The sequence below is a fragment of the Oncorhynchus mykiss genome, chromosome 6 (assembly GCF_057628025.1).
Source record: "Oncorhynchus mykiss isolate SJ-2025 chromosome 6, ASM5762802v1, whole genome shotgun sequence".
NCBI lineage: Eukaryota > Metazoa > Chordata > Actinopteri > Salmoniformes > Salmonidae > Oncorhynchus > Oncorhynchus mykiss.
The window spans coordinates 58,327,198-58,347,846 of record NC_143027.1 but is presented as its reverse complement, the minus strand read 5'-3'; the positions used below and the strand labels follow the sequence as shown (position 1 = coordinate 58,347,846).

Sequence of the window (20,649 nt, the reverse complement as noted above, 5' to 3'; positions counted from 1 at the left end):
ATTGACTAGGGAGATTGCTAGAGGCTGGCAGGCATGCACACTCCAGCCTATCACTGGACATAGTGTATAAAACCCCACATATCCTAAACCAACAAACACACACAATAAAAAAATAACACACAACAACTTCATAATCCCATGCAAACCCATTTATGACCGATAAAAGAGTATCCTCTTCCCGTCCTGATACTTCAGGGTGTTTTTGGACATGGAGTCTGGGCTGCATTGGGAGCTGATAACCATCATTAACCCTTGCAGTGAAAGCACACACACACACAGATCGCCATCTGAACCCTTTCGGTCCCGTGAAAACACACCCTCGGGTCATTACCAGCAGAGGGGTGTGGGAAAGTGACACAGGTAGGGGCCAGGTTACAGACACTAACCCTGTGTTCTAAACGGCCCGATATTCCCTGTGTAGTGCACTACTTTTGACCAAGGCATTTGCTTGTGTGCCAAGGCATCATCGCAGTTTTGTACTTCTTAGTCTTTTGTGATCATCCATAACTTGAACCCTGTCATAACATCATTTTGCAGCACACAATCACGTTTACATTTTACAATCTAGAGATGTTTTCTGTCAGAAGAAACCCACAGGTGACACACTCTTAGAAAGAAAACGGTTCCAAAAGGATTCTTCGGCTGTCCCCATAGGAGAACCTTGTTTAGTTCCAGGTAGAACCCCTTCTGCTTCCAGGTAGAACTCTTTGGGTTCCATGTAGAACCGTCTGTGTAAAGGGTTCTACATGGAACTCAGAAGGGATCTACCTGGAACCAAAAAATGGTTCTAACCTGGAACCAAAAAGGGTTCTCCTATGGGGGACAGACGAATAACCCTTGTAGGTTCTAGATTGCACCTTTTTCTTTCTATTGGTGTACGAGAGAAGGGAGATTGAATTTCAACCCAATAAAACGCTCCCTAGCACAAAAGTACAGTCAGTGAAATGTAGCCGTGTTCTTCATTTGGAACCAGTGATATTTGCTTTCCAGGGCTGCGGGTGTTTTTTTTTTTCCCCATCTCTCTCTCTCCATCAAGACGGGATCCGTTTATCTCGCAACCACCAGACTTTTGAATTGTCTAAGAGAGGATTTTAAAGTCAATTGAGTCCTTCCGACATTTTTTGTTGTTGCCCTCAGCAAGCTGTACTACTTTCTAGAAGAAAACACAAGTCACTTAGCAGTCAGAGCCCTAAACGCACGTACGCACACGCACACACACACACACACACACACACACGGTCTGTTTGAATACACCCATTCTGTCTAAAGAGTTCCTGTTCTGAAGAGTTATACAGTAGCTCACATAATCTGAGCAAATACTAATCTGATGAGCAGTTTCATCCTGGGATCTGGCTTGCCTTTTCACTCGACTGCCTGATTTGCATTTCTACTTAAGCACGGTAACAGATCTTAGAGCACACAAAGCATCCATTGAGACAATAAGCCAGCCTTAATAAATACAGAGGTGGTGTTTATTAAAGCTGCTCAAATCTACTGCTGACCCCTTGAGATGTGGATTCTGCTGCTACTGCAAAATGAACAGTTTGGCCTGACCAAGCCGAGGGAAGGCGGTGGTGGTGGTGGGGGGGGGGCAATGCAGTTAGAAATAGGATAGCAATAACTGGAACAGAAAGGGATGTAGAAAAGAGAGAAAAAGAGAGGGAGGTCACAGAGGGAGGTAGCGCTGGAAAGAGCTTTGATGCTACATTATCTTTTCACCCTTGCTGTGCTGCCCCAGGTTGTGCTCTCCCCTCAACACAAGAGGCTCATCGTAATGGCCGGAACGGAGTAAATGGAACGGCATGAAAACACCTGGAAACTGTGAGCTTGATGTATTTGATATCATTCCACTGATTCCGCAACGATCAATACCACCAGCCTGTTCAACCTATTATGGTGCCAGCGACCTCCTGTCCCCCTCAACAGACACACACTGCATGTGACACACACACACACACCACACACACCGCCTGCAACATACACACACATGCGTACACACGTGCACCACCCCATTAACATACAGTCGTGGGGTAACTACGCAGATGTCTAGGGAACACTGCACCTCAGAATCTGTGCCACAGTCACTGTCAAACTATCAGCCCTTTTCTCTCCCCATTCAACTCAATGAATACCATCTGCCAAGCCATGGACAGAAAACAGAACAGCCCACAGACCTTACAGAGAGACTGGCGCCTTGAGGGTGTGGGTTTATGTTTATGTGTGTGTGTGTGTGTGTGTGTGTGTGTGTGTGTGTGTGTGTGTGTGTGTGTGTGTGTGTGTGTGTGTGTGTCTGAATTTGGACGTTTGCACACAGGGCTTAATCTCTGACTCAGTGTCTAATTTCTAACACAACCCAGAGTCTTTTGGTCAAGCCCTAGTCCAAATTGGAGCCAGGCCAGGTCAATGTCTGGGGGAGTACAGGACCCTGCTCCCTCCTCCCTCTTCACCCACACCCTCCACAAACCCCCCACACAGCCCATCACAAGGCTGTCGGCATGACCGTCTCCACAAAAAGAATATATTCGTTCTCCTTATATCTAACAAACAGAAATGATCATCTACAGGTTGTGGCACCACTGAAGAAAAACAAAATACACATTTTATTCACCGAAGCCCTTCAGGCAAATTAAGAGGAAAAAGAGCAGTTGCTGCCATCTAACAGACTCGATTTTCGATTTTAACTTAATGCGCCATAACCTTGCAGTCTGCCTGCAACGCTTTCTGGGGACTTTAAATCATTAGGTTGTTGAGTTTTTTTGTAATTGCCTTGGTGAAGTGAGGAATTCTAACAAAGTGGTAGGCAGGCCTCAACTCCCAGGATCTCCTTAACAACACTCCTGTGAATAAACATCAAAGACAAAACAGCTGTCAGCAAGAGACTGTGGGAGAGAGAGAAAGAGTGAGGAAGGGCTTACACTATCTGTGTGTGTGTGTGTGTGTGTGTGTGTGTGTGTGTGTGTGTGTGTGTGTGTGTGTGTGTGTGTGTGTGTGTGTGTGTGTGTGTGTTGAATGCCTCTTAACTGTATCATCTTTTACTGGACTAAATATAAACACAGAGGACGAGCGGAGCCACAGAGAGCTCATGGGAGGAAGACAATAGCCTGTCCCTGACATCATCCACATACACACTTTTTATGTTACACACATTCTATGTTGTAGGTACATAGCTATATTGACTAAAATGTCAACAAATTGTGTCTCTCAGAGAGAGAGAGAAATACAGAGAGAGAAATATAGAGAAAAAGAGAGAGAGAAAGAGAGAGAGAGCAAGAGAGAAATATAGAGAGAAATATAGAGAGAGAAATAGAGAGAGATATATATACAGTGCCTTGCGAAAGTATTCGGCCCCCTTGAACTTTGCGACCTTTTGCCACATTTCAGGCTTCAAACATAAAGATATAAAACTGTATTTTTTGTGAAGAATCAACAACAAGTGTGACACAATCATGAAGTGGAACGACATTTATTGGATATTTCAAACTTTAACAAATCAAAAACTGAAAAATTGGGCGTGCAAAATTATTCAGCCCATTTACTTTCAGTGCAGCAAACTCTCTCCAGAAGTTCAGTGAGGATCTCTGAATGATCCAATGTTGACCTAAATGACTAATGATGATAAATACAATCCACCTGTGTGTAATCAAGTCTCCCTATAAATGCACCTGCACTGTGATAGTCTCAGAGGTCCGTTAAAAGCGCAGAGAGCATCATGAAGAACAAGGAACACACCAGGCAGGTCCGAGATACTGTTGTGAAGAAGTTTAAAGCCGGATTTGGATACAAAAAGATTTCCCAAGCTTTAAACATCCCAAGGAGCATGGTGCAAGCGATAATATTGAAATGGAAGGAGTATCAGACCACTGCAAATCTACCAAGACCTGGCCGTCCCTCTAAACTTTCAGCTCATACAAGGAGAAGACTGATCAGAGATGCAGCCAAGAGGCCCATGATCACTCTGGATGAACTGCAGAGATCTACAGCTGAGGTGGGAGACTCTGTCCATACGACAACAATCTTATAGTATATATTGCACAAATCTGGCCGTTATGGAAGAGTGGCAAGAAGAAAGCCATTTCTTAAAGATATCCATAAAAAGTGTCGTTTAAAGTTTGCCACAAGCCACCTGGGAGACACACCAAACATGTGGAAGAAGGTGCTCTGGTCAGATGAAACCAAAATTGAACTTTTTGGCAACAATGCAAAACGTTATGTTTGGCGTAAAAGCAACACAGCTGAACACACCATCCCCACTGTCAAACATGGTGGTGGCAGCATCATGGTTTGGGCCTGCTTTTCTTCAGCAGGGACAGGGAAGATGGTTAAAATTGATGGGAAGATGGATGGAGCCAAATACAGGACCATTCTGGAAGAAAGCCTGATGGAGTCTGCAAAAGACCTGAGACTGGGGCGGAGATTTGTCTTCCAACAAGACAATGATCCAAAACATAAAGCAAAATCTACAATGGAATGGTTCAAAAATAAACATATCCAGGTGTTAGAATGGCCAAGTCAAAGTCCAGACCTGAATCCAATCGAGAATCTGTGGAAAGAACTGAAAACTGCTGTTCACAAATGCTCTCCATCCAACCTCACTGAGCTCGAGCTGTTTTGCAAGGAGGAATGGGAAAAAATTTCAGTCTCTCGATAAACTGATAGAGACATACCCCAAGCGACTTACAGCTGTAATCGCAGCAAAAGGTGGCGCTACAAAGTATTAACTTAAGGGGGCTGAATAATTTTGCACGCCCAATTGTTCCGTTTTTGATTTGTTAAAAAAGTTTGAAATATCCAATAAATGTCGTTCCACTTCATGATTGTGTCCCACTTGTTGTTGATTCTTCACAAAAAAATACAGTTTTATATCTTTATGTTTGAAGCCTGAAATGTGGCAAAAGGTCGCAAAGTTCAAGGGGGCCGAATACTTTCGCAAGGCACTGTATATATATACTGTATATAGAGAGAAATAGAGAGCAATAGAGAGCAGGTCTGGTCATGCCTGGGGGTTTGGGGCTGTCTGGGGCAACATCCCTCAGCTAGACAAGGCCAGCCAGACTGGTGAGTAATGGTAAAGGGCAGGGTACTGAGGGCATACCTTAAGATATAAATGTCTAGACTTTAGAGATACAGTATAGTTAGTGTTTTCCCAACATCTCAATCTCCATGGGCCGGTATGACACGAATATCTATCCATCACAAGGACAAGGACAATCACACAACCAGTAGTACCACGACAGGAAAACACTCAGCCACACACACGCAGTCAGCCACACACACATCCGCGTGCAGATAGACATGCACACACACACTTCCTTGGAGACAAATTGAGAGCCCGTGAGCCAAAGAGCAGCAGAGGAAATGTAATGAGGCCAGATTAGCATCAGAACAGTTGATGCTAATCACAGGAAACGCGCCTCGACACATTCCCACGGCACATCACACACACACAAACAGCAGGAGGGTAGAAGTCAACGTTCTAGTGATCAACAAAAAAACATTACCTGTCAGTCCATCTCTATTCCCTGAGGTGTGCTGCTGACCGCATGGTGCAAGACTCTTCAGCGACTGCTAATGAGCTTTGAACATCTCTGATGCAAGAGCTAAAAATACATTATTACAAAAAACGACTCGCATTTTGGAAAATATTGGAAGCTGTCAAAGAATAGAGCTGAGTGGAACGTTGCATGTGCCTCATGGGTGATCCTTGGACGTTCGGACCTCTGAATGTAGCCAACGGCTAAAGTTCCACTGACTAGTTTCCAGTCAAACAGAGAATGAAACATTGGCATTAGCAGGGTGAAAGAGACAGAGGCAGAGACAGAGACAGAGAAGAAAGGTAATCATATCTCACCAGCGGGTGGACCAGCCCCAAATCCCAGCATTGTTGGCAGACAAAGACCGTGTTAAGCATACGGATGAGGGAGGGAGGTGACCGCTGTACGGGCGTTGTGGGCCGTCAGATCTGTCTGGCTCATGTGGAGACCAGGAAGTCAATCTGGAGCCACAGAACCAGACCTGACTTCTTTCTCTCTTTTTTTCTCCACACTCTTTTATAAAGAGTTGTTTAGAGGCTGGGAGCCGGAGAAGGTCAGTGTGTGAGAGATCACAGGACAGAATTTACAGAGTGATGACACTCCTACAGAGGCTAATCTGTGTTGCTCTATAGGGGGATCCCAGTGGGGGGGCTCTCTAGATGGTCAATGGGAGGCATGTTATCCATTGTCTCTAAATGGATACTCGCACAGCACGCCCTTGTTACAACACAATGTGTTTACAAACCGCTCAACGTTACTGACTGAAAGTCAATATTCAAAGTATCTCTGCTGATGAGACACATACACTCAAATCACCAGAAATATGCCCTCTCATAGACATACACACTCTCCGATCTTGCTGGCAGGCCGACGTGTGACAACACAGGGTGGATGTGTCTAAAAATGGAGACCTTAAGAGATGTCAGGAGAGGTGTGATGTCACTGACTGCTTCTAAGTGCAGAGAGAGAGAGAGAGAGGCTGAGGACATATTTTCCACAGGTTGTGTTTCTCTCAGCAGAGCAGCAGTGCAGAGAGGAGTAGCAGGTCTGGAAAAGCAGGTTTGAGCTCCACAACATAACAGATGATGAGGAAACTAACTCACATATGGTGTAAATGAGTCTACATCACCTCCCTCGACCTCTACAGACTCCACTTGGCCCTGATAAATACTACGTCCAATGGAGAATTTAAGCACTTGTCCTCTTGGAAGGAAATATCTGTTGTAAACGCATCTAAATACTTCAATGCACAGAATGGCATATCAAAACCTTTACCCTCTACACACCACCAGCCAACACATAGCCTCCCCATTCTGCTGACATGTACGTTTAATGCGAACACATTGTGATTTCAGTGTGAACTTCATGTGAACTGCAGATAACACACCAGACTGTAGATCTGCTGTCACATTTTCTAGCAGATGACAAGGTGGTAGGGGCACTATGAGTATGGCGCCGCCCTTGTGGTTGTGATTAGAAGGTACAATTTGAGGCAGACACACACACACACGCAGCATAGCTCCCTGTTAAAATAAAGGTTAAACACACACACACACACACACACACACACACACACACACACACACACACTAGAGAGACAGAAGGAAACAGAGATCGGGGGAGTATCAAAAATGATACTGAAAACAAAAACCTTGTACACGCAATTACCTGAAACGATGGGCTGAACTCACCTCTTCTCTGCATAAAAGGCTATAGTTAAAAGACATTCAGGGAGGCGCGTGCAAAAAAATGACATTCAGACAGACAGGCAGACAGACAGACATTCAGACAGACAGGCAGGGAGCTGTGAACAATGCAGAAAGGAATCTGGGAATACACGGCCGAGGTGAAAAGATGAGAGACGAAGGTTGTAAGAAAGAAAAGGGCGTGGAGTACATTCACAGCACAAAGACACACACACACACACACATCTCTGTGTCAACAGGATAAATGATTCAAGTTTAGCCTGATCCTCTATAAATGCTTCAGAGCTCTCAGGAGATCCACTCTTCAAGTCCGTTGAGTGAGAGAACACAGGATGTAAGAATGAACCAGGCTCAGAGTACAACTGCTGTCCCTCTGGGCTGATATATGTGCTGAGAGTACCTAAGCCCTGATTCAGGAACAGTATTTTTCCTCTAGTTTCCCCGTGGGGGTTGAGCTAGGACACAGATCCTGGATCAGCAGTTTGGAACAAATCATACCGGTATCATAGTAAACGGTGGCAGTGAGAGGGTTGAGCCAGTAACCCGAAAGGTCGCTGGTTCAAATACCTGAGCTGACAAAGTGACAAATCTGCCGATGTGCCCTTGAGCAAGGCACTTAACCCTCATTTGCTCCAGGGGCGCAGTACTACTACTGGCTTACCATGTAAAACAACACATTTCACTGCACCTCTCTGGTGTATGTGACAATACAACGTTATATATATTTATGGAGGAACTGGAGGAAAATCACATAACATTACTGCATCTCCAGCAACGTTGTATATATTTATGGGGGAACTGGAGGAAAATCACATAACATTACTGCATCTCCAGCAACGTTGTATATATTTATGGGGGAACTGGAGGAAAATCACATAACATTACTGCATCTCCAGCAACGTTGTATATATTTATGGGGGAACTGGAGGAAAATCACATAACATTACTGCATCTCCAGCAACGTTCCGCTGGAAACACTTTTCCGGACATCCGCTGTCAGAGAGACTGGACAGGGAATCTGTTGAACTGTGGGACAGTGACAGTCTCTGGGAACTGGGTACTGTTCTGCCATCCATCAACAAAGGCATACTAGTGGTACAGGCCCGGGGTCAAATGGAGAGAGTGTCAGGAAGAGAGAGAGAGAGAGAGAGAGAGAGAGAGAGAGAGGTGAGAGTGCGGAGCGGTCCCTGTCAGCTCACTTTCGGGTGGCAAGCAGACAGAGCAAGTGCTCCATCAGGCGGGCAGGCTCCCCAGACAACCCACCCCCAAACAGGGTCACCATCTCAGCCTGGCCAGGCCTCATCCATCAGCCCAGACAGCTGTCCCATTAGCACCGCCTCAGCCTCAGACACAGAGACGCACAGAGGACACATGGCGACGCGGCACACCGGGGGAGCACACAGGACATGCACACAGACACCGGGGGGGCTCTCACTCTAACTCACAGACTCACTAATCCACACACTCACAAACACTAAATGTTCCTTTCCCCACCCGAAAAAAAACCCACACCCATTTAAACTACGCAAACTTCTTCTGCTTGCCTCTCTGAAGAGAAATGATGTGCATTCACACTTAATTGAGCCGTGATGACGTTATCCATTCGTATGTGAAAATGTTTTCCATTTTACAGTAGCACAATCCCCTTTTCCCTTAAAAATACTTCTGAGTTAGTCTGCACCCGCAGATGCACTGTACACTCCTCAGCTGACGTGGGAAAAGCTAGTCATACTACACATAGGGAAACAGACACGCTGCAGCATGGTCGCTCCGTCCCTGGCCTTGCAGTGCGTCTCGGTGTGGGCCGGCTGCGGCCCGCCACCATGGAGGACTGAAGTTACTGAAATCAAAACAAATCAATGAAGCCCAGACCCAGGGGAGGTGAGTGGAGGAGGGGAGCCTTTTGCTCCAAATTACAGCATGAAAAAAGAAAACGCTGTGGATGTGATGTGGAATAAAACAAGAGGCAACACAGCTCTGCCTGCCAGTAGGCCTGACCACACAGTAGCAGACACGAGAGAGAGCTAGTGAGGAGGGGATGAGGGACAGAGATGGAGAGAGAGAAAGAGAGGGTAGAGAAAGAGTGAGTGCAAGGAGTGAAATGCTGGAAGCATTGACACAATTGTTACCCACACAGAGAGGGCGCGACAAGTGGATATAGCAAGAGGGACACACACGTGCAGAGAGAGAGAGAGAGAGAGAGAGAGAGAGAGAGAGAGACAGGACAGGACAGGACAGGACAGGACAAAATAAAAACCCTCCAACCCAAAAAGGCAAGTGGTGTTGATGGTATCCTTAATGAAATGATCAAATAAACAGACAACAAATTCCAATTGGCTATACTAAAACTCTTTAACATCATCCTTAGCTCTGGCATCTTCCCCAATATTTGGAACCAAGGACTGATCACCCCAATCCACAAAAGTGGAGACAGATTTGACCCCAATAACTACCGTGGGATATGTGTCAACAGCAACCTTGGGAAAATCCTCTGCATTATCATTAACAGCAGACTCGTACATTTCCTCAATGAAAACAATGTACTGAGCAAATGTCAAATTGGCTTTTTACCAAATTACCGTACAACAGACCATGTATTCACCCTGCACACCCTAACTGACAACCAAACAAACCAAAACAAAGGCAAATTCTTCTCATGCTTTGTTGATTTCAAAAAAGCCTTCGACTCAATTTGGCATGAGGGTCTGCTATACAAATTGATGGAAAGTGGTGTTGGGGGTAAAACACACAACATTATAAAATCCATGTACAAAAACAACAAGTGTGCGGTTAAAATAGGCAAAAAACACACAGATTTCTTCCCACAGGGCCGTGGGGTGAGACAGGGATGCAGCTTAAGCCCCACCCTCTTCAACATATATATCAACGAATTGGTGCGGGCACTAGAAAAGTCTGCAGCACCCGGCCTCACCCTACTAGAATCTGAAGTCAAATGTCTACTGTTTGCTGATGATCTGGTGCTTCTGTCACCAACCAAGGATGGCCTACAGCAGCACCTAGATATTCTGCACAGATTCTGCCAGACGTGGGCCCTGACAGTAAATCTCAGTAAGACCAAAATAATGGTGTTCCAAAAAAGGTCCAGTCACCAGGACCACAAATACAAATCTAGACACCATTGCCCTAGAGCACACAAAAAACTATACATACCTTGGCCTAAACATCAGCGCCACAGGTAACTTCCACAAAGCTGTGAACGATCTGAGATACAAGGCAAGAAGGGCATTTTATGCCATCAAAAGGAACATAAAATTCAACATACCAATTAGGATCTGGCTAAAAATATTTGAATCAGTCATAGAGCCCATTGCCCTTTATGGTTGTGAGGTCTGAGATTTCACAAAAAGGGACAAACACCAAATTGAGACTCTGCATGCAGAATTCTGCAAAAATATCCTCCGTGTACAACTTAGAACACCAAATAATGCATGCAGAGCAGAATTAGGCCGATACCCACTAATTATCAAAATCCAGAGAAGAGACATTAAATTCTACAACCAGCTAAAAGGAGGCGATTCCCAAACCTTCCATAACAAAGCCATCACCTACAGAGAGAGGAACCTGGTGAAGAGTCTCCTAAGCAAGCTGGTCCTGGGGCTCTGTTCACAAACACAAACACACCCCACAGAGCCCCAGGACAGCAGCACAATTAGACCCAAGCAAATCATGAGAAAACAAAAAGATAATTACTAGACACATTGGTAAGAATTAACAAAAAAACCGAGAAAACTAGAATGCTATTTGGCCCTAAACAGAGAGTACACAGTAGCAGAATACCCGACCACTGTGACTGACCTAAACTTAAGGAAAGCTTTGACTATGTACAGACTCAGTGAACATAGCCTTGCTATTGAGAAAGGCCGCCGTAGGCAGACATGGCTCTCAAGAGAAGACAGGCTATGTGCACACTGCCCACAAAATGAGGTGGAAACTGAGCTGCACTTCCTAACCTCCTGCCCAATGTATGACCATATTAAAGACACATATTTCCCTCAGATTACACAGATCCACAAAGAATTGGTAAACAAACCATATTTTGAAAAACTCCCATATCTACTGGGTGAAATACCACAGTGTGCCATCACAGCAGCAATATTTGTGACCTGTTGCCACAAGAAAAAGGCAACCAGTGAAGAACAAACACCATTGTAAATACAACCCATATTTATGCTTATTTAGTTTCCCTTGTGTACTTTAACCATTTGCACATTCTTACAACACTGTATAAATAGATAAAATGGCATTTGTAATGTCTTTATTATTTTGAAACATCTGTATGTTAAATGTTTACTGTTAATTTTTATTGTTTATTTCACTTTTGTATATTATCTACCTCACTTGCTTTGGCAATGTTAACACGTTTCTCATGTCAATAAAGCCCCTTGAATTGAGAGAGAGAGATGTTTCCCATGCCAATAAAGCCCCTAAAATTGAATTGAAATGAGAGAGAGAGAGAGAGAGAGAGAGAGAGAGAGAGAGAGAGAGAGAGAGAGAGAGAGAGAGAGAGAGAGAGAGAGAGAGATGGGGGGGGGGGTCTGGATAGGCTCAGCTAGTCGAGGGCAGAGATGGGAAAGACAGGGTCCTATGGCAGAGAGCTGGACGCTCTATCGGCTCAGCAGACAGACAGACAGGCAGGTAGGCAGGCCACTACACTCTGTAATTTACAGAAGTGGAATGCGGCAGCCAGCCCCTGGTGCTAATTACAGGCCCTCTCTTTCTCCTTCCCTCACTCTCTCTCTCTTTCTGCTGTCAGAGTGGGGATGGGCCCTGGCTGCCTGCTGGAGACTGAGCCAGAGCCAACCAACCAGAACCAGACTACTCCCACAATGCCCTGCTCTCTCCCAGCCCCAGTCCCCAGATACAGCAGCAGCAGCAACAGTGAACAGCAAGTCAGCTAGTCTCCACTGGAAACATACTGCACAAACACTGTCGGTCAGTCTACAGTATATCTCTGTATGTCCGTCCTCAAGTGGCTGGCAGTCTATTTTAATGTTGATCATATCTGTGCATGCATGTGAAAGGGTTGGTGTGGTAGCTCATATTGGGGGTGAAGGGGTGTTGTATTCAAACAGACGACTTTCATATCAGGAAGGGGAAGGGGGCACTTTATGGCAAAACAATTATCCGCATCCATCTATCATCCTACTCTATGCATCTCCATCGTTCTCAACCTCCATCCATCTCCCTCTGTCTCCAGGTGCTGGTTACTGCCACACATACACCCCGCCTCGCCTGGTTCACTAACTACTTCTCAGATAGAGTTCAGTGTGTCAAATTGGAGGGCCTGTTGTCCGGACCTCTGGGAGTCTCTATGGGGGTGCCACAGGGTTAAATTCTCGGGCCGACTCTTTTCTCTGTATACATCAATGATGTCGCTCTTGCTGCTGGTGATTCTCTGATCCACCTCTATGCAGACGATACCATTCTGTATACTTATGGCCCTTCTTTGGACACTGTGTTAACTAACCTCCAGACGAGCTTCAATGCCATACAACACTCCTTCCGTGGCCTCCAACTGCTCTTAAATGCAAGTAAAACTAAATGCATGCTCTTCAACCAATCGCTGCCAGGACCTGCCCGCCCGTCCAGCATCACTACTCTGGACGGTTCTGACTTAGAATATGTGGACAACTACAGATACCTAGGTGTCTGGTTAGATTGTAAACTCTCCTTCCAGACTCACATTAAGCATCTCCAATCCAAAATTAAATCTAGAAATCGACTTCCTATTTCGCAACAAAACCTCCTTCACTCATGCTGCCAAACATACCCTCGTAAATCTGACTATCCTACCTATCCTTGACTTCGGAGATGTAATTTACAAAATAGCCTCCAACACTCTACTCAGCAAATTGGATGCAGTCTATCACAGTGCCATCCATTTTGTCACCAAAGCCCCATATAGTACCCACCACTGCGACCTGTACGCTCTCGTTGGCTGGCCCTCACTTCATATTCGTCGCCAAACCTACTGGCTCCAGGTCATCTATAAGTCTTTGCTAGGTAAATCCCCCCCTTATCTCAGCTCACTGGTCACCATAGCAACACCCACCCGTAGCACGCGCTCCAGCAGGTATATTTCACTGGTCACCCCCAAAGCCAATTCCTCCTTTGGCCGCCTTTCCTTCCAGTTCTCTGCTGCCAATGACTGGAACAAATTGCAAAGATCACTGAAGCTGGAGACTCATATCTTCCTCTCTAACTTTAAGCACAGCTGTCAGAGCAGCTCACAGATCACTGCACCTGTACATAGCCCATCTGTAAACAGCCCATCCAACTACCTCATCCCCATACTGTTATTTATTTTTTTGGTCCTTTGCACCCCAGTATCTCTACTTGCACATTCATCTTCTGCACATCTATCACTCCAGTGTTTAATTGCTAAATTGTAATTATTTCGCCACTATGGGCTATTTATTGCCATATCTCCCTTATCTTACCTCATTTGCACTCACTGTATGTATACTTTTCTATTGTGTTATTGACTGTATGTTTGTTTATTCCATGTGTAACTCTGTGCTGTTGTTTGTGTCACACTGCTTTGCTTTCTCTTGGCCAGGTCGCAGTTGTAAATGAGAACTTGTTCTCAACTGGCCTACCTGGTTAAATAATGGTGAAATAATGTTGTTGTTTTTTTAAATAGTATGCCATGCACTCTAACCTACATGTAAAACACATATCTTAGCTCTTGCACCGCCCTCATTGCACAGCACATCGCTCTGAATGATTTATGTGGTCCTTTACAGTAAATTCTCTCTCTCTCTCTCACACCCACATAGATATTTCCAAAACAACACAAAGAGGAACAGAAAAAGACAATACCTTTTTCTTTCATACCCACACGCATGTCCACACAAACATATTACACAGATAATGTATGTGGAGAAAAAGCAGTCCAAAGCGCCCAGAAAACAGCACAGGCCGTGGTGACATTGACACACAAGTCATTGTTTCCCTTGATGGAAACTGAGTACCCTTCTTCCCCCATAGCAACAGCAGCAGTCTGGCTCCATATTGCCCTTTCTGACTCATTTCACAGTAAGACAGGAGCATATTGATCCTACAGAACGCTACTAAACCCTACTAAGCCATCTCTGCCAGCATACACACCAACACAGACACACAACATGACCACCTCTGCCAAAAGACCAGGGGGGGGCAAACATGGACCGTTGGAGTGGGAGGACAGCACAGATGTGCCTCCTTTTTATTCCTGCAATCTCCCAGAACCCAATCCAGTATGTGTGTGTGTGTGTGTGTGTGTGTGTATGTGTGTGTGCATGCGTGCGTGCGTGCGTGTGCGTGTGTGTGTGTATGTGTGTTCAGAGGGAGCTAACTGGCTATACCCAGAGCCCACACTGTCTGAGTTTATTTGCATGTTTGACTGTCTGTAATAACAGCAGACAGTAGGAAACAAAGTGATGACATTTCACCGTAAAGTACCGCAGACGTCAATGTAAAATAACCCCCTGAACCACTGGCCCTGGACCTGCCACACTCTAATATACACACACCCAGCTCTGTTAAACACCAACGAGCGGCCCATGATGGTAGCGCCGGCAGAGAGAGACAGAAAGAGAGAGGGAGGTGAGGCAGAGTGAAGGGTGAAGGGTTGCGGTTACATGAATCAATGAACACGGACCTGTCCATTCCACAGTCGTTGAGAACCCTGAGTGAAAGAGTGAATGTAGGCAGGTCCACAGTCATAGATGTATCCAAAGAAGATTTGTGACTGCCGTACTCGTACCGTCCTCACACTGTTCAGTATGGCAGGGAGGAGATATTGGTGGGGGTGTGGGTGAGGCTATAGGCTAACGTCGTGTTATATCCACTGGCCTGCCTATCATCCCTCCTCGTTTTTTTTTTAGAGCGGGACAAAGTATTGACGCCCACTTGAAGACATCGCCGGTTGGCATGCAATTTGTGCCAGGCAGCCAAGGCCTGGAATTGGCTAGAATCATTCAGTGTACGGCAGCTGGGAGAGAAAGTGCTCTTTGTCTCTGCGGCAGCGCTGCTAACGGTGAATTGCCTTGAATTATCTCCTAATTGTCGATCTTCTCTAAATCAAACTATTATTTAGTGTGGTTCCAATAGAGCTGGGGTCATACCGGGTTAGCGTTGGAAAAAACTGTCTGTCTCTATACCTGACAGCTGAGCCACGCACACATGCACACACGCGCACACAAACAAATCATAAGCAGTACAGTAGGATATACAAAAATGGTAATATAATCATGTCTCCGCATCATTCATAACACATCAATAATCACTCTCCCTGCGGGAGTTCAGCTATGATGCAAACAAACCCCGACAGCGACCCGCTGTGTGTTACAACAAACAGCTGTGTGCGCACAGAGACAAGGCACGGTCCCTGGAACCTCGCATAGGACGCAAGTCAACTCTGCAAGGCCATTTGACAAGGCCATGTCTGACATGTTGCCTCTCATCTCCACAGCTTCTCATAGAAATATACTGCATGATTTCTATTTTCCTATAACATACATGGTCATTGTTCATTAGCGCCACACGCAGTCGCAATACAACGTTTACACCCACTAAGCCTATAGAACAATCGAAAGAGAATCGTTTGATTTTCCGGCCACAGGTTAATGAGTTTTCATACTGTCATCTATATCACAAAGCGGTTTACCAAAGATCACTACTGCAGGAAACATCCACTGTGGACCTCACTCGTGCCAGAGATTTAGCATTCTGTTGAACAGATTTATCAAGCTAATTTATTTTGCGCTCTGGATGACTTGTTTATGACCAGCGAGATAAGAGCAGACACGGTTTCATTAGCTGGGTGAAACATGCTCGTTGATCTGCAAGAGAAAAATACAACTAAAGGTACTATTTCAATTTAATTAGGCTAATTGTCTTGGGATTTACAAGGTGCCAGGCAATTCCACATTGAGTTGTTATTACACCTTTAGTGGAATTTGCTAAATGTCACCAATCTAGATAGGCCTACTTTAAGTATTTTTTCCCCCATTAAACATAAAATATTATAACAGGCCCCAACATTTTGTTAATTTCACATGTAGGCTACAGTAATTCAATCTGAATTATTTAGATCTGTTATAAATTAATTTCATTGATGCAATACCCCTCATTATTTCATATAAATATACACCTATAATGTGTGTAAAATATTCATGTGACATATCTCTTTCTCTCTCTCTCTCTCCGCACACGTTTTTTTTTATTTTTTACATTGCTTACTGCCAATCGCCCACTCTCAATCAATAGGTCTTATCCGATGTAGAGAATATAAACTATCAGCCCAAAGCCATACCCGTCAACTATTTATGCTATAAATGTATATAGCCAATAGTTAAAAATAGCCATATAATCTTGAATATGCTAAGAGGAAAATCCAGTTAGTCTTATTACATGTAGCTTAGGCAAAAGTATTTGGGGTTTATGCAGTCTACAATTGGCGATTTGAGATGGATAATGGTAAAAAAAAAACTATATATAAAAAATACAAATACATTTACAATAACAAGCATACTTTTCCAAAATAAATCCCTCCATATGCATAATTAAAACAAGCTGCTATACTTTCTAGTTGCAGTAGGCTTTAAAACAAAATAGCATTATAGAATCATCTAATATCATCCATGTTGCAAGCAATGCAACTTAGTAAAAGCAACACCTCAAAACAATTGCTCAATATACACATAATGTACACCGTGTTATACACACAATGTACACCATGTTAATCGATTTAACGCTCCAAAACATTTACCTGGGTGACGAAGTCCTGAAGGGGCGCGGCGGTCGGTGCTGAGCAGCTCCGCTTGTGACCTTCAGGCAGGATGGGTAGAAGCCACAACTATCGAACTGAATTGGTAATAAATGCAACCTACGCCACCTGACAATAATTCCATGAATCGACGTAGAATAGGCTGCCTTCTGGCTGTGTGGTTTTATTTGTGACGAACGCGCCGAGGTGATTCGCTCTTCACGGAGAACTGGCGGCGATCTCTTCTGTCCAGTCCGGCTGGCGCTGCTCAGAGCTGTACCAATGACTGTATAGGGCTGTACGGAGCGGATCAGAGCCGCCAACAAAATAGACACAATTTCAGCCAGCCACGTTTCAGCAGCCACCCTTTTACCGTAAAACTCCAAGAGCTGTGCACATATCATTTATTCATCCAATTGGGTACTCATTCACAGTGAGAGCAGCATTTTACCATATTTGATACATCTTTCTCGGAAATGCAAAGATTTTAAGCATCTTCAAATATTTAACATGTAGCCTACTCTGCGTGTTTCGATATAGGCCTACCAAGTTCGTGGTGTGTGCTGTGTGCTCTGTGCAAATTTAGTACAACAAATGTATCATATAGTTTACAAGATATTAAGTCGGAGTATTACCTGTCACAAAGTGGTGAGATGAACCCGAATATAAAAAGTGATGTATTTGCATTGACTTTATGCACCAATGATATCACCAGCAGTCCTCTATTCACATTTTACTAAGCAAGTCAGTTAAGAACAAATTCTTATTTTCAAGGCAGCCAAGGAACAGTGGGTTAACTGCCTTGTTCAGGGGTATAACAAAATATTTTTACCTTGTCGGCTCAGGGATTCGATCTTGCAACCTTCCGGTTACTAGTCCAACGCTCTAACCACTAGGCTACCTGCCTATGTAGTTTAAAGGCTGACTGTTTCACCATCTATCACACGTCGTATCCTTACTCAAATATCATCACAGAAGACAATGTGGGTGTGACCGCCGCTAGTGTGTAATTGTGACCGGCAGCCTTTAACTCCCACTTCGCCGGGGCACTACTAGAAAGTTTTAAAGGGGTCAACCCGGGGAGACCCAAGGGGGCTGTACCACTTATGACGGAAGTGATGGATTATTGTTGGACCAGCTCGCTGGTGTTGCTACTGTATTGTAAATGCTCATGCTGGCAATGCTCCACTGCCCTGTACCAGCCGAGGAGATCCTCATCAGTCACTATGAAGGGTAATCAATCTCTTGGTGAATCAGGTGAGAATATTATCATAGAAATGCAAAATAATTATAGGATACTGACAGGTCATCAAGACAGGTACACCTGAGCTGTTTCACTAGGCATAGTCCTTTGTGGGCAGCAAGGATATTTCAGGTGAATTACATGTAGGCTGCACACCCAAACAAACCATAGAGATTCACATACTTGTATGCACGCTAAGGAAGGTCAAGCTGCACAGAACGGGGCTTTCTGCTCTTGCAGGAGACTGAACAGGGGTGATTGGAGCTGAACAGCTGCAGTCGGATGGACAGACTGAAAGTAGAGGTAGGCAGAGACAAATGAGAGAGGAGCAGAGTGCTGATAAACACAGGAAGATGCTGGTGATTCATATCCATTACAGACAGTAAGGATAAACAGATATAGATGATACCTCTCCAGTCAAAGACAAACATCTGACTCACTAGAACAATTTAACACTTGTGTTTGTCCGTGCATCATACTGTGTCAGACCACAGTTTTATCTGTTAAAGGTATGTTCCTGTAATAGAGGTACGGGGAAATAGGAGGAGGAAGAGGGGGGTAGAAATAGTTTGCTTGGTTTGAGGAGGGGGTTCCTGACTTTTTGTAGGGGTTAAGGGATCCAGGGTTAGAGCGGAACAGTAAAGTGATGACACTGGAAACTTTAACCCCCCACCCCTCCTCCTGCCTGGCGTCCATCCTGACAACAGAGAGGCGCAGGAAGTGATGTGCAACAAAGCAGCAGAGTCTCACGAGCTCAGAGGAAACAGGCCTCGCTGCTGGTGATGGAATGACCCCCCCCCCCATCCTGTCCTGTCCCGAACACACTGAACGGTGTCCTCTGGTGACCTCTTGAACACATTTCCCATTGTGGACCCAACCTCTTAATCTCCCTCTGTTGAGTGTGTTACATAATGGTGGTTTCTCTTACTAGAGTAATGTCTCAACAGTTTTAAGTGGCTCCTCTGCATTGATTTTCAGAGGCATAAATGCAGTCAGGGAAGATTTCAACACGAACCAAAAAAAGTGGTATTATGTACATATTTCTGTGCCAAACTACCAACACCGTGCCTATTAGAGCTCAGGGCTCGTTCATCCAGAACAACAACAAAAGAGATGTATGCAACATTGCTTGATCAAACAGTCCAAGTCTGTTGTTTTCAGCCTGACATACAGTACCAGCCAAAAGTTTGGACACACCTACTCATTCAAGGGATTTTCTTTATTTTTGACTAGTTTCTACATTGTAGAATAGTAATGAAGACATCAAAACTATGAAATAACACATGGAATCATGTAGAAACAAAAAAAATGTTTGGCCCACAATTGGCCCAGCGTCATCCGGGTTAGGGAGGGTTTGGCCAGCAGGGATATCCTTGTCTCATTGTGCACTAGTGACTCCTGTGGCGGGCTGGGCGCAGTGCACGCTGACCAGGTAGCTAGGTGTACGGTGTTTCCTCCGACACATTGGTGCAGCTAGCTTCTGGGTTGGATGTGTGTTGTGTCAAGATGCAGTGTGGCTTGTTTGGGTTGTGTTTCGGAGGACTCATGGCTCTCGACCTTTGCCTCTCCCGAGTCCGTACGGGAGTTGCAGCGATGAGACAAGACAGTAACTACTACCAATTGGGGAGAAAAGCGGGTAAAAAAAAAAAATAGAGTTACCAGCCTCAGAAATTGCAGCCCAAATGCTTCAACGAGTTCGGGTGTTGCTTCCTAAGTGGACAGTTTGATTTCACAGAAGTGTGATTGACTTGGAGTTACATTGTGTTGTTTAAGTGTTCCCTTTATTTTTTTGAGCAGTGTATATTTTGGTTTATTTAACACTTTTTTGGTTACTGTATGATTCCATATGTGTTATTTCACAGTTTTGATGTCCACTATTTTTCTACAATGTAGAAAATTGTACTAATAAAGAAAACCCCTTGAATGAGTAAGTGTGTCCAAACTTTTGACTGGTACTGTACTTTGCATTGAGATTGAGAATGGAGAATTTCAACCTCCCTGTTATAATTATAGGGTAACGCCCTTCTCAGTCAGGCTCAGGTAGATTTCAAAGACATGTAGTCATTAGGCATACAAAAGAGTACGCACATTTACATCCTTCAGCATAAATGCATTGTACTATAATGGATCTGTTCTCCCACAATACATCTCTGCTTACGTTCTTTAAAAGATGCCCCTGAGTGCTATCACATGGTGGCGCTGGCGGAGGCAGGGGAGGGAAGGGGAGGCCTGGGGAGGGGTTGGACGGAGGATGAGTGGGTGTTCAGAAAGGAATCTGTCCAGAGAGAGACTGGTGCCGCTGAGTTGATAAGCGTCTGTGATAATGCTAACAGGGGACAAAAGACAGACACCAGGGCATGCACTGACAGGCCTCTGTCTGCTCACACACACAAGCAT

At 44.7% G+C, this 20,649-nt stretch overlaps 1 protein-coding gene across 1 annotated transcript in view; it reads right to left on the bottom strand.

Moving 5' to 3' along the window:
- Window positions 1-17,337, bottom strand: part of LOC110526241 (docking protein 4) — a 57,362-nt gene extending 40,025 nt beyond the window's left edge. Inside the window, exon 1 of the mRNA XM_036980596.2 lies at window positions 17,013-17,337. The gene's annotated coding sequence lies outside the window, so the exon portion shown is untranslated. The remainder of the gene's footprint in view (window positions 1-17,012) is intronic.
- Window positions 17,338-20,649: the final 3,312 nt, after the last annotated feature.